The sequence below is a fragment of the Anolis sagrei genome, chromosome 4, assembly GCF_037176765.1.
Source record: "Anolis sagrei isolate rAnoSag1 chromosome 4, rAnoSag1.mat, whole genome shotgun sequence".
Lineage (NCBI taxonomy): Eukaryota > Metazoa > Chordata > Lepidosauria > Squamata > Dactyloidae > Anolis > Anolis sagrei.
In genome coordinates this window covers 40,108,315-40,123,477 of record NC_090024.1, presented here as the reverse complement: position 1 = coordinate 40,123,477, position 15,163 = coordinate 40,108,315, and the positions used below count along the sequence as shown (strand labels likewise).

At 41.8% G+C, this 15,163-nt stretch overlaps 1 protein-coding gene across 4 annotated transcripts in view; it reads left to right on the top strand.

Moving 5' to 3' along the window:
- Positions 1-676: 676 nt before the first annotated feature.
- The window catches only part of PKIA (cAMP-dependent protein kinase inhibitor alpha), a 46,974-nt gene continuing 32,487 nt past the window's right edge, over positions 677-15,163 (top strand). Inside the window, exons 1-2 of one of the 4 annotated variants that reach the window (XM_060775516.2) lie at positions 678-791; positions 2,032-2,174. The gene's annotated coding sequence lies outside the window, so the exon portion shown is untranslated. Of the gene's footprint in view, positions 792-1,068; positions 1,288-2,031; positions 2,175-15,163 lie in introns of those variants that run through there. The other 3 variants (XM_060775517.2, XM_060775518.2, XM_067467390.1) reach the window with 3 other exon arrangements.

Here is a 15,163-nt window from a genome sequence, read left to right as displayed (position 1 = left end):
AACTAAGGCTTCCCACCAAAATGGAACTGTAGAGGAGAGTCTACTGAACAAGTCAGTACCTGCTGCGCACAGTACTGCCATCTAGTGAGGAGTTCCGAAGGTGGAGGCATAACTTTTAATTCAACCCTCGTATGTATAGCAGGCGTGGGCAAACTTGGACCCTCCAGTGTTTTGTATTTCAACTCCCACCAATTCTAATAGACGCAGGCCCCTTCCTTAAGCAGCTGAGGGGGGAAAGGAAGGGGCCTGAGGCTGTTAGGAATGGTGGGAGTTGTAGTCCAAAACACCTGGAGGGCCCAAATTTGCTCATGTCTGAGGTATAGCATTGAAGCCTGGTCTAGAAATGCAGCGGAATGCGGTAGAGCTGCCTGTAAGTGTTGGATGCTAACTAGCTCCCCAAGCCCACATGCTCTAATAGCTAAACCCTCTGGGAATGGAAACCAGCAGTGTACGAAGTCCCCACGCTGCCCCCTCCCCTCTCCCTGGAGTGTGTGTGCGTTGTGTCCCCCTCCTCTCCCCTCTCCCTGGTTCCAGGCCCCGCTCTCTCGGGTGGGAGAAAAATAGGAGGGGCGAAGGCTCTTTGCGCGTCACAATCTGATCGCCTCTCGCGGCCAATCGGCTGCTTCCCCTTTAAAAAATCGAAGTGGAAGCTGAAGGCTCCCCCCTCCCTCCCTCCCTCCCTCCCTCCCTTTCCAAATACACGTTCCATCAGGTCGGGCTTAACGGGCAGGGGGGGCCGAGGGCACTCCAAGGAAAGACCCTCCGCGGCTCCAAAGCCGGCGCAAAAGGAGGTAGGGAGGCTCACATCTTTATTGGGGGGGGGGGGGCATTCCCAGTATGGTTTCTTCATGCTTTCCCAGAGACGGGAAGATGTAACGTGACACCTGGCGGGGGGGGGGGGGGGCTAGCCAGGGCGGGAAAAGCACAGCCCTAGTCCTGGAATTCAGCCTTGGAGGAGGAAGGGGGGCATTAAAGACTTGCTTCATTGCCCTCTCGTGAAGCCTTTCCCTCTCCTCATTGCGTGGGAGCCAAATGCAGTGATCCACGGGTGGGAGGAGGGAGGGGAGGACTGAGGAGGAGGAGGAGGAGCGGGATGACTTCAGTGGAGCGCGGTGGGTTTGGGCTCAGCGGCTGCAGCTGGATGCTGGGGAAAGGGCAAGCAGAGCAGTGTAAAACCGCAGCCGGAGGAAGAGGAGGAGGAAAAGGAGGGTTGCATTCTCTGAAGCCCATTTTCCCCCTTCGTTTTGGGGAAACGAACGCAACGCCGTGACCCTCCCCTCGAGGAAGGTGAGTGGGCTTTGCAAAGACGGCCGAAGCCGAAGGAAGGCAGGGACCCCGTCTACATTGCCATGCAGTGCAGTTTGAAGCACTCTCAGTGCTGGCTCCTATAATGCGGTTCAAACTGGCCATATTCCAAGATGGATTATAATGGCAGCGGAGCCAGATGGGCGCCAGGGAAGGCTGGATGTGGGAGCGCGGGCCCGCAACACGTGTCAAGCCCGCGGGGGCGCGAGCACGTCGGAATGGTTCCCTCGCGGGCGGGGAGAGGAGGGAGGGAAAGGAAGGAAGGAAGGAGCGGAGAAAGGAAGGCTGCGGTTGGCCGCTTCCCTTCTGGGTGGGAAGCCAAGCTGGGAGAGAGGGAGAAGGGGGGGGGGTGCCCAGCTGTCGCCCTTTCCCTCCCGCCTCCCTTCCCCGTTGGCTCTTGTCAGGGACAGCAGGAGGTCGCCAAAGCCTTGCTCTCCGAGGAGCAACGCACCCCTGGCTCTGCGGATGCTTTCTCCTCCTCCCCTTCTCTGCCCGACGTGGGTCTGCCCCCCTCCTCCTCCTCCTCCTCCTCCTCCTCCTCCTCCTGCTCTGGGGGACAGCGCTTGTTTGCTCTGCTGCCTAAAAATAGCCCAAAGTCTGCAGAGAGGGAGGGAAGAAGTGGGCTGCGGGTCTCCTTCTTTGCTTGCCTGCCTTGAGAGGGGAGGGAGCTGCCGATCTGGCCTCAAGGCACACTGACCCTGGCTCTTTTTCCTCCCCTTTTTCTAGCCAACCCAAAGCCCTGAGTGGGTTTCCATGGTGCTCCTGTGGGATGGCATCCAAGGCAGGAGCCAGCTGCAGCCAAAAGGACTAAAGGGTGGCGGTGCTTAAAAGATGGCACCTGGGACTGCTCCACTTCAGTTCACTTGAAGGTAGGCAAACCAGGGTCAGGCTTGAGCCTTGGACTCTGGAGATGAGTATGGGAAGCCATTGGGTGACCTTGTCCAAGTCGCACAGGCTTAGCCTCAGAAAACCCAGTGAGAGGTTCTCCTGTCTGAGGGACAACAGTAACCAAGGAATGGGCTAATTCTAGCATGGGCAAGGTTGGGCCCTCCAGGTGTTTTGGACTTCAACTCCCACCATTCCTAACAGCCTCAGGCCCCTTCCTTCCCCCTTAAGTGGCAGAGGGGGGAAATGAAGGGGCCTAAGGCTTTTAGGAATTGTGGGAGTTGAAGTCTAAAACACCTGGAGGGCCCAAGCTTGCCCACACCTGCTATACATATATACTACCAGCTGTTAGGAATTGTGGGAGTTGATGTCCAAAACACTTGGAGGACCCAAGCTTGCCCACAGCAGCTATACATATACTACTGGTTGTTAGGAATTGTGGGAGTTGATGTCCTAAACACCTGGGAGGGCTCAAGCTTGCCCACACCTGCTATATATCTATACTACCAGCTGTTAGGAATTGTGGGAGATGATGTCCAAAACACCTGGAGGGCTCAAGCTTACCCACACCTGCTATACATATATACTACCGGCTGTTACAAATTTTGGGGGTTGAAGCCCAAAATACCTGGAGATCTCAAGTTTGCCCATCCGTGGGCTAAAGGTTATATCAGGTTCCTCAAAATCCTGTGAAAGGTTTGCCTTAGGTACATCAATATCCAAACTGTGAGCTATGACAGGCACAAGTCATAGAATCCTAGAGTTGGAAGCGCCCACATAGGCTATCCAATCCAACCCACTGCCATGCAGGTCAAGGGGCATGGGAGGGGGTGGCCTTGGCTACCTTTGTCCCTTGACTACATAGAATCCTAGAGTCGGAAGAGACCTTGTGGGCCATCCAGTCCAACCCCCTGCCAGGAAGCAGGAAATTCACATTCAAAGAACCCCTGACAGATGGCCATTCAGCCTCTGCTTAAAAGCCTCCAAAGAAAGAGCCCCCACCACACTCTGGGAAGAGAGTGCCACTGCTGAACAGGTTTCACAGTTAGGAAGTTCTTCCTAATGTTCAGGTGGAATCTCCTTTCCTGTAGTTTGAAGCCATTGTTCCGTGTCCTAGTCTCCAGGGCAGCAGAAAACCAGTGGACTTCCCTCACTTTCCCTCCATCCTTTTCTGTTTCCAGTCTGAAAGTTCCTATTAATGACACTGTATTTTCACTACACCCCCTCCAAAAGGACAGCATACTTGCCTTTGCTTCCTACATAATACATGATAGTTGAAAAATGTCATAGCAGCTGTGCCAGTCATGTGGAAGTTCATGGTGGATATGGATGCTAGAAGCTGTTTGAGGAATGCATTCCAGAACTTGGATCTGAGACTTGTGTCGCAGTTGGATAGTTTTAGACTCTGGACCTAATGAGAGTGGGTTGTTGTTGCTTTTTGGGGTGGGTGTGGGGCAGTCTTTGGGTGGTAATATCTATTTCTTGAAAATGTGATAAACATTCTGCTCAGAGGGGCTTCCTCTCTATTACTACTGAAAACAAACACCAACTAGGAAACAGCATATGGGCGAGGAGTCCAAACAAAGGAGAGAATATGATAATAAATAATAATACGAAAAACACACAAACCAGTCAGTCTCAAGGCACTTAATTATGACTGATAACCAATCACTTATGTGCACACATTTACAGACGTCATAATAAAACAGAGAACAAGAATACCAAACACTAAGTGTCTACAAATGTTTCTGGGTGAAGGATGATGTAAAGAACATAGACTAAATACAACCCAAAGACAAGAAATTTATCTTAATTTCATACAATATAGAAAGGGTAGTTGCATAGTGAATAATAGTTTAATCTAGTGGTTCTCAGCCTGTGGATCCCCAGGTGTTTTGGCCTACAATTACCAGAAATCCCAGCCAGTTTACCAGCTGTTAGGATTTCTGGGAGTTAAAGGCCAAAACATCTGGGGACCCACAGGTTGAGAACCACTGGTCTATAGGTTTTGGTGTTTTGCGTTCTTTTGAGTTCAACTATCCTCATATAGACATTTATAGAACTTAGTTATAGTGATCTGTATAATGGTTTGAATTATTATGAAGTGTGTTCTTTTTTGTATTATTCAATAGTATATTATATCTGGCATCTTCAGATCCTCTGAAGATGTCAGCCACAGATGCAGACGAAACAGCTCGAGAAAATGTTGCTAGAACATGGCCATACAGCCCAGAAACCACACATCACCCCAGTATATTATATGGTTGGTTGTCAGTCATAATTAGATGTCTTGAGACCTTGCTTAGGATAAGCAAGGTTCTGTGTATTTTTCATAGTGTTATTTATTATTCTATTCACTTTTTTGTTGTTTACTTGCTGGGGTTTTGAGATCCTCCTATGTTAAAACTAATACCCAAGACAGCAGTTGGTTCAGGTAGGATTTATTTATGTTGTATCTGAAGCATGTCATTTTGTTGTGTTTGTAATCGCTCTTATGCTTTTAAATTTGGGGCAGTTTAAAGGCTAGATTTCTTTGCTTTTTTCTTCTTGGTATATGTTATTGGACTTTTGATTCTAATATGTGTTCTGCCAATTTTCTGTTGAATGTATTGAGTGTTTGGCTTAAAAACCACATACTGGTGCTTGTCGAGTAAACTGTCACTTCCCTCCAGTAATAGAAAATCCTTCCAGCCTGAAACATGAATTTGTGCCAGAATGTGAAATATGTTATGCCAATAATCTGCTGAATACTGAGCAAACTTCCATTATGTTTGTTAAAAATGACTCACAAAGGATAAACAGTAGGCATTTGCCCTATTTAGCCAATGTGGGAGAGGAGTAGTGCATACAGGAGACCATGCTTAATTCTAGAACATGTTTTACTGATTTTGATGGTAGCATGTATTTTAAACTCCCTGTTCATGGCTTTCTTGATCCTCACCTGATCAAGAGCAAACATATACCAGATGAGCCATTTTTCCAGTTTTGATTAAAATGTGGAATCATGTATTGAATAATGACTCCATCCTCCATTCTGTTGATGCCCCAAATGTCCACTTTATGGAACTCTTAAATTTTGTAGAGCTGTTTCAAGATCCAATGAATTCCTTGTGTTTTTAGTATGCATTTCCCATTTTTCTGAACAACTGGAACTGTATTTTAAAATAGAAAAGCCAGAATGGTGAAAATCTATATTTGGCTTGTGGAACTTTTGGTTAAATTGATATTTGACTACAGTTTTTGAACATTATGTTTTGAATGCCTTCTTTACTAGAATGATTTAAGAAAACTCACAGCATTTGCACAATCTAAATGTTGTTGACATAGGAGTTCTCCACAGGGGAAAGGCATTTGGAAAGGATATGAAGGAAGAATGCACAATGTGTTCTGAAGATGCCGAAATTAGGATAATTGAGCCTCAAATCATGAGAGTTTTACTGAATCATCAAAATGGCCATTTTAAAAACCAGGCAGCATTTTAGTTTGCCAATTTTCTGACAGGGCTCTTGTGTTGATAAATATAGGGACTCACGGAGAATATAGGAATTCTTGTGTTGTTTCCATAAGATGTAGTTATTATGCCAAGGACAAGGTACAGTGATTAGAGAGAGGAAGGTATATGTGTACATATTCAGCCACATCCACACTTTGAAAACCGTTATCTTTTCAAAGTGCACACAATACATTGTGCACCAATTCTATCTTGCAGAAAGAAAAACAAAAGGCAGAAGGAAGAGCAGGGTAACATAAGAAAGTTACTAGTGGAAGATGTGTTTGTGAACCCTTTTCCTTTTATAACATCAGTTCTACTGCATGATGTGTACTTGTCCTCTCCATTTCAGCACCAGAAAATTTGTCTTTGGCAAGCAGAAGTGCATGGTCCCTGCTGCTTCTGCACATAATTTGTCTCCCAATTTCAAACCTGATTTGTGTGTGCAAAGGTAGAAGCCCAACATCCTTTTCTGCATGTAATTTTTATTGTATTTGGCTGGAGTGCTACCTCCATTATTAAAAAATAGCTATTTTCTGTCAAAACATCCTTTTTTCAGGTTTTACTTATAATGCATGTGTGTGACATATTCCACACGTACAAAGTGCCCAAAATTACCTTTACAATTTTAATTTATATACAATTGGTCTTTTAAAGATGATTTTCAGATACCCTTTGCATAAATGGAAACTCAATTGTGTGGAAGCCTACATTCAGGCAATTGTTAGCGAAAGCCTTTTCACAATTCATTGTTAAAAGCATTGTGAAAGCCTTTTCACAATGCTTGGACCTGGATATCTGTTGTCAGTACTGGGTTCAAGGTTACCTCTTTGTTTTCCCATTCATTGTGCAATGCCTTTTTCATATGTCTAATAGATAGAGAACAACTTTGAGTCCATTCCTTCCTAACAAGTCTTCAAATATCTAATGTGCTGTTTTCTTGTAATTAGTTTATCCTTGTACTATGTGTGTACTCAGTTCAGCTTAAAACAGCCTGAAAATATGCAAACTGCAGAACCTGTGACCCTTCAGATGTTGCAGAGCTAGTTCCATCTGTCTTAGCCAGAATGGTCAGTGGTTAGATACCATGGAAACAGCAGTTGATCACTTCCCTCTTGCAGGGAAGGTTACATTTTCAGTGCCGTTTTTTTTGGAGGAAGAAATATACTAATAGTCCATTTATATATATATATATATATATATATATATATATATATACACACACACACACACACACACACACACACATACACATACACACACATACATACATACACACACATACATACATACATACATACAGGTTCTTGGTTGCAGTACATTTAAAGCAACAATTGCAACAATAGACTTAATGTGATTCTCCAGATGTTAAACTGCAACTAATACCATTCTAATTCATCATAGCTAATGACGAGTAATTATGGGAATCAAGGAATTCATATCTATATATTGTACATCTGTGCCCTAGTTTATCAGAAAATATCCTGAAAGTTCAGCACTCTGTCCAGGGATATCCAATTGTCTTATTATAGCATAGAAACATGATTTAAAATAAAGTGAAAGATATGCAAAATAAAGTATTAAAAGGATTGAGCATTTGTAACAACATTTGAATCAGACAACTTACTATTTACACACACGCGCACACACATTATTTATATATAATAGGGGCCACGGTGGCGCAGCAGGTCAAACCGCTAAGCTGAAGAATTTGCTGAGCGAAAAGTTTGTGGTTCAGATCCTCAGGATGTGGTCAGCTCCCTTCGCTAGCCCCAGCTTCTGCCAACCTAGCAGTTCAAAAACATGCAAATGTGAGTAGATCAATAGGTACTGCTTCAGCGGAAAGCTAACAGCATTCCATGCAGTCATGCCAACCACATGACTACATGCTGGCCTTGTCTATGGACAACACCAGCTCTTTGGCTTAGAAATGGAGATGAGCACCACCCCAGAGTCAGGCTCGACTAGACTTAATGACAAGTGGAAACCTTTACCATACTTTATTATTTTAAGGCTTTATTTTAATCTTTAGTAGTAGATCAATTTTATTCTTCACATATCCCAATTCTTCATATAGCCTTAAAATTATTTACCTTGATATATAACAACCAGTAGTATTGTGGTAAACCTTGAGGTCTTCCCCATGTCAGTATATAGCACCATCCCAAGGAGATTCCAGAAATGCTTATAGCTATGTTGAATAATATATTTTTTAGAAAAATGTCTAGCAATTTTAATCTCCACCAGGAGGTCTTTGATTTAACAAACAAACCCTTCTGAAACACTTTGGATCATGACACAAACGATCTAAGAGATAATAAGGAGTACAAGAGGTGATGGAGGAAGATAATCAAAAAGTCCCAGGACTTCATCACCAGCTCTACTAACACATATTTTCCAGCCAGAGATGGAATAAGATGGAAGTTCATATGTCTTGTGCTTTTATTAATGCTCTTATACCAGGATAACCAGTTTGGTTTACATGAATGTCAAGTGATGGTTTATAAAGCCAAGTGCATGAGAGTGAAGCATTGCTTGAAAGTACGCCTTATGCTGTCAAGCGCAGTAATACTTGCGCCAAAGTAGAAAATGAATGGATCTGGCAGTGGAAGGCCAATGGAGGATGTATTTCTTTTCTTCTAATTAAAAAGAGACTTAACTGCATCTGGTCAGTCATGTATGTATGTTTGGCTGCTGTCTGTAAACATAGCAATACATCTTTCAATCCTTCTTATGAGAATTAATATTCTGTCAACTTCAGCTGATGGTTGCAGGTGGCCATAGAAGATGTTCTGATTTCCTTCTACTTAGGTCAACATTATAATCAGGTTTTAATTTTCACTTCCCTGGATTCTAGCACAGTGATTCTCAACCTGTGGGTCCCCATATGTTTTGGCCTTCAACTTCCAGAAATCCTAACAGCTGGTAAACTGGCTGGGGTTTCTGGGTGTTGTAGGCCAAAACACCAGGGAACCCACAGGTTGAGAATCACTGTGCTAGAATAAGCTTAATAAAAGAAAAGCAGCATAGGATTTGGACAGACAAGACTGCATTGTCAATTGTGCCATTAAAATAAATGCAGGTTTCTGCAGAGAGAGACTTCTGTGGAGAGGTGGACTGTGTAGCTCATCTGTCCTCCTCAAAAGTTATTGTTAGTTTTTACCACCCACTCTACCCCCATTTTATAGCTTTTCCACTTCTTCCCACAAGGGAAGTAAGTTGGTACATTCAATTTATCTATCAGTCAATCACTTTCTTTGTATCCTGTCTTCCCCCAGACCTGGGATGCAAAATGGTTTCTATATAAAAAGAAGTAAAAGCTGATGTAGCTTGCCAGTGTCACAATAGCTTTAATCATAATGAAAAAGGCAGTGTGCACATAGGTTTTGCTCACACTGTGACATTAGTGCACAATTCAAAATGCTAGTCATGATCTATAAAGCTCTATATGTTCTACATAGCTTAGGTCCCGGCTGTTTGGCAGATCATATCTTCCATTATGAACCTGTCCAGGGTCCGAGATCATCAAGAGAGGCCTTTCTTTTGGTTACACCACCATAATAAATATGGTTGGTTGGAACGTGAGAGAGGACCTTCTTGACGGCTGCCCCTCGACTCTGGAACTCTCTGCCATGGGAAGCCAGATTGGACCCCTCCTTGATATCCTTCCAACAACAAGATGAAAACCTTTTTATTCATATAGTCTTTTAAAGAAGAAATCAGGTAATAGCAAGCCAGGGGGGTGTTGTAAAGCATTGGATTATTTTAACAGTTTTATTTCTTTTAAGAGTTTAAAGGGAGTTTAGTTGGCTGTTTTGTTTAATTGTATTTTAATACAGCATAGTCTTGCATATCCAACATAAATGAGCTGGCAGAACATTGGATAAGCGAAAATGTTGGATAATAAGGAGGGATTAAAGAAAAGCCTATTAAACATCAAATTACATTATTAATTTAAAAATTAAGCACAAAAATATCATGTTTTACAACAAATTGACATAAAAGCAGTTCTGTACACAGTAACCTTATGTAGTAATTACTGTATTTAGGAATTTAACACCAAAACAGACAAGGGTTCTTTCTTTCTCCCACCTTATGCATTATTCCAGGTGTGAGGTAGACTGTGTTGGATAATATAGAATGTTGGATGAGCGAAGGTTGGATAAGCGAGACTCTATTGTATTTGTATGTCATGGATTTTAAATGACACATTTTTTAAGGTAAGGCGCTTTGCATTGCAGTCAAGCTTGAAGTGATATATAAATATAGTAATGATAAGTATAGTAAATGTTTTAAACCCACCATTACTGGGACCAGTATTTGAAATGGGAAACCTCCAGTACTATTAGGAATGTTGCAGCTGTTCCGATAGTGTTGGATTGCAACTCTGAGCCACACCATTCTCCATACTGGTTACGGCTGCTGGGGTTTGCAGTTCAACAAAATGTAAAGGTCTTAATGAGTACCCTCACAGAAACTCACAGCAGGCCAGTTCTCCCTCTGGTTAAAGAGACTGGAACAAATGTCAGTAAATAAGGAGTGATTTTATGGCAAGCTAATCATTAGTGGAGTCAATATGAGAACGTTTAGACTTTTATATAGTCGTTGGATAGCTTTTCTTATTAAAAGTGAACTTCTTGGGCAAAATGGCCAAGATTCATAGGAACAACCTGAATCAGAGACCATAAGGGCCAATCAGTCCAAACCCCCCCCCCTCACTATGCCTTCTCCTGGTATAATACCATATTTATTATGCGTTCCCTTATTTATACCAGGGATATGCAACTATGGCAGGTCTAGGGCTCCATTCTCTCTCGTGGCATCCTCTTTAAGCTACATGGACTAACAAAAATGACCCAAATAAAAAAAGGGGATAGAAGAAAGTGGCTTTAAAAATTATATATAGATGAAGCAGTGCAGATCAGACCTGCAACCTGTTTAAAAGATGAATTGTTGCTTTGGAAGTATTCCAGAAAAGGCACATTATCTTTACTGTCTAAAAAACAGCATTTAAGTTAGCTTAGAGGAATTGGGGGGGGGGGATGGGCAGAGGGCCACAAGAACAGTCTGTAGGACAGTGCTTGATTTGCAGTTTGCCAACTTCTTTGAATCTTTGGCTGCAAGAAAGCAAGAGAAATAAAGTGTAATTCAAAAAGATGGTCCTGTATCTTGAGGGAAACCATTTCCACCAGACAAAGCAAAGAAGGGGAAAGTGAAGAAGACTCCTACCTCCACCTGTTGCGCTTTGTATCCCGTCTTCTGCTTTGCATTTCAGCCTCTACATGGCTGCATTTTGTGAAAGAAAAATAGCTTGACACTAAACTTTTTAATGGTCAAGCATTATGTTTAGTTTGACACCTAAGAAGAATGTACACTTTGAATGCTAGAGTGAAGAACACATTTAGAAATATTGCTGTTTAGTTCTGTTTTCTAGTAATACTTCTGTAGCAGGGCATGCCTGGATGGGTAGGATTGTCTCTTTAAAGCAGATGTTGATGTGGGAGGCAATTACAGAGGATATGAAGCTACTTTGCACAGCATTGAGGAGAAAATAGGGAGGTGTCTGTGGGAGGACAAAGACACAAGCTCATTTTGCAAGGAAAGAAACTAAGAAGCATTAATTTGGCGCAGTAGATAGCAGCATTAGCCCTCCTCTGCCACTGCATGTATATCTGTTTTAGTGTTGATATCAGTCTGGGCTTATAGCTAAGGGGTAGATTTCTCCTTATTCTTTTCTGCCTTGGCTATGTTTGCTGAGATGTGAATGTGCCTAGCTAGAAAGGGCAGCAGATTAAGAACTTGCAATGTACTCATTGTTTGAACATAAACTATGAATCATGAGTGGCCTTTAAAAGGTTTGGCCTGAAACCTAGGATGCCAAAGTACATTAATCTGTTGCTGTAGGATCTAGGAAGAGCATCTAGCTTTCTTGCCCACTAATAGATCAGGTGCCCTTAAATGGAAAGCTCATTGCTTGATATCTCTTAGAAGATGGCCTTATATTTCTTAAGCCAGTGTTTGGCCTAGGAAAAGGAATCCTACCAAAGGAGAGACCGAGGCTTTGAAGATGTTCATGAATAATTATGCCTAAATAGTAACTGGAGCAAGCAGCCACATCATCTGTCCACAGGTCTTGTTACTTTGATGGATGCATTGATGTGGGACAGAAAACATCAGAACTGAAAAAAGTCTGGAAATAAACTATCCTACCATATTTTGCATTGGGAAGTACAATAACCATAATGAATAAATGCCATTTGTACAATACAGTATTGGACTAGCTTAGCATTTGGAGGTCTTTAAACAAAAATTGTATAGCCAACCCTTAGGAGTGCTTTAGTAGTGTATACTTTTCAGTTCAGTTAAAACAGATGTAGCAAATATCTTGCATTTTTGTTGGAGAACCTGCAACTACATTAAGTAGGTAAAATAGATGAAGTGTTTCGTAGTTATAGCTGCTATAGGACCCTATGATTTTGGGTACCAGGAGGGCTTCATAAACTTCTAAATGAGGTTTTCATAATCTCTGTGCAAATTTTATCAGATTTACCATATTATTGTGTATAGGTACACAATAATATTGATAATGTGTGATATATGATTGATACAACTCTTAACTGTATTTAGCAGTAATCAACAATATGACAACCATATATGCAACATCACACATTCTGTTATCACATTTCACAGCAGGTGCAAGGACTCCATCCAGCCCTTTGTCCTCTTTTCTGTATTGAGCAAGCAGAAGCTTCTAGTAAACCTTTAAGGGTAGCAAAAACAGAATAGCCCTCTTACACTGTTATTCTCTAAGAAACTCTCTGATACTGAAATATGTATGTATCTCTGCATCCTGACTAGCAGCTGTTGATAATCATTTTATGTACCGATCATACACTCACACACACACACACACGTGTGTGTGTGTGTATATATTTATATATAATGATTGATGACCAGCACCAAAAAATGAACAAAAGTCGGAATAGGAACATATGCTCTGTTTTCTCTTCAGGTTGTATAAATCTATAGATAACATACGTAATTATTGTATCCTCTTTTTTGGCAATGATTTACAAAACTCTCCTCTTTCTCTTGCTTGTCGTGCTTCCTCAGTTTCCACTCCTGATACATTACAGACCAATCCCACATATAACCATTCATGTGCTTTCTAATAAACATGAATCCCAAAAATGATAACTAAAGTTTTATGCACATTTATTCAGAAGCAAGAATTTACCTCTCTGGTTTTGACTCCAATGTAAGTGAATATAGGATTAAAACTTAAGCCCTCCTGAACATCTGAGAACACATACAATCTTCAGCACAGCTGTCCTTCTTACTTCTTATCTTGTTACTTGCTTTTCTCAAACAAACACAAACAGCTCCATTGACTGCACAAGTGCTGTGTCAACATCAGCACCTACCTACAGAATCCTACACAAAGAGAATGAGGAAGAGGATTGTAGCAATGTGTTTTGCTCAGCAAAAATAAACAAAATATGTCGACATTAGGGAATGGGGAGAGGAGACAGAAGTGTAATTGAACGAGACATCCAGGATTATTTTGTAGAATGACTGAATTGTAATTAAAGATATAAAGTGGAATAGCATTTTTGAATAGTCAGATGCAAATGTTCACACAGTGCAAGCAAGTATTTACTAAAATTCTATGAATCCTAAACTAAGACTTCAAACTACAAGAAAAGAGATTCCATCTGAACATTAGGAAGAACTTCGTGACTGTGAGAGCTGTTCAGCAGTGTGGTTTAGGCTCCTTCTTTGGAAGCTTTTAAATAGAGGCTGGATGGCCATCTGTCAGGGGTGCTTTGAATGCAATTGTCCTGCTTCTTGGCAGGGGGACTGGATGGCCCACGAGGTCTCTTCCAACTCTATGATTCTAAGACAATCTATGTGATCTGTAGAATGACTGTGTGACCCAACTGTAGCTGTGCTACAAAAGTACAAATACAATTGAAACACTAAAGAAAGTCATGTAATCATGCATTTCCTAGTTCATTCCTTACCTATCTTACAGTTAACTAAATCAGTCATTTTTTCTATATTCATACTATCCTGACTCAAATATTTCAGCTGTGTTCCTGGCCATGTTTCCTTGAGTTCATATTCCCTAAACATGGGCAGGGGCCAGGCTAAAGCCAAAAGTAGGTGACATTGATACATTTCTTTTGCTGCAATATCAGCATTGTGGAAAATAGACAATGATTTTGAAGAATTATCATATAATAGATTTTTGACATAGAAGCCTGTTACTAAAGTTGGTCCTTTCTCTTCAAACCTAGGTTGTGGGATGGTGACCTGCAAAGAAGTGGTGCATGGCCACTTAGACAATAAGAACTGAGTCTCCAGTTAAATGAGTCAAAATAACTGCACTTTAATACAAAAGTGAAATAGGTTATAAGGGGAACATGTGATAAATCAGTGAAGCATAAGTAAACAAAATACAGTCTATGTTTTTATTAAAGATGTATCTCATTTTCAACCCACTTACCACTAAGTGTATAATATAGACATGGTATGTGAGTCAAGGCTTTAACGAGGGTGGGGAATTGCTCTCAAGTCTTTTAATGAGGCTTTATTCTATTGTCAGGGATCAAAGGGGTTTGCATCTGCCTGCCAGACAAAGCCAGAAGGCTGAGGAGGTGGAAGAAATAGGTGATAGTAGAACAGAGGAGGAGGAGGAGCAGTAATGCCAAGTGGAAGCTTTGAATAGGAAGTGTACTTAAACAGAGAGAGCTGGATTGTTCCTTAAGATGATAGGAGGAGTTGAATTAAAAAGTAGGAGGCAGGGCAGGCTTTAGCAAAGTACACAAATACATATATACATGCAGAGAGAGAGAGAGAAACCTCCAAACATATTTACTAATCTTTTATAAGTTGGTGTTTGTAAATTACTTGAGAGTAGAGGATAGTCCAGCTTAAACATGCGTACTAGGCAGCTATTTTTATGTATTGTTTTCCAAGTAAATTATAAATGCTGGACCACTCTCACAACCACCATGTCAGACTACACAGAGAATCCATTGAAATACACAAGCATGTGGACAATTTCAACAGAAAGGAGGAAACCATGAAAATGAACAAAATCTGACTGCAGTATTAAAAAACCTCTAAAATTACAACAGCACAACAACAGAGAGGAAACAAACAAGGAAGCCACAGGGAGGAGGGAGCAAGCTTGTTTTCTGCTTCCTTGGAGACTAGGACGCGGAACAGTGGCTTCAAACTACAAGAGAGGAGATTCCATCTGAACATGAGGAAGAACTTCCTGACTGTGAGAGCCATTCAGCAGTGGAACTCTCTGCCCCAGAGTGTGGTGGAGGCTCCTTCTTTGGAAGCTTTTAAGCAGAGGCTGGATGGCCATTTGTCAGGGGTGATTTGAATGCAATATTCCTGCTTCTTGGCAGGGGGTTGGACTGGATGGCCCATGAGGTCTCTTCCAACTCTTTGATTCTATGATTCTAT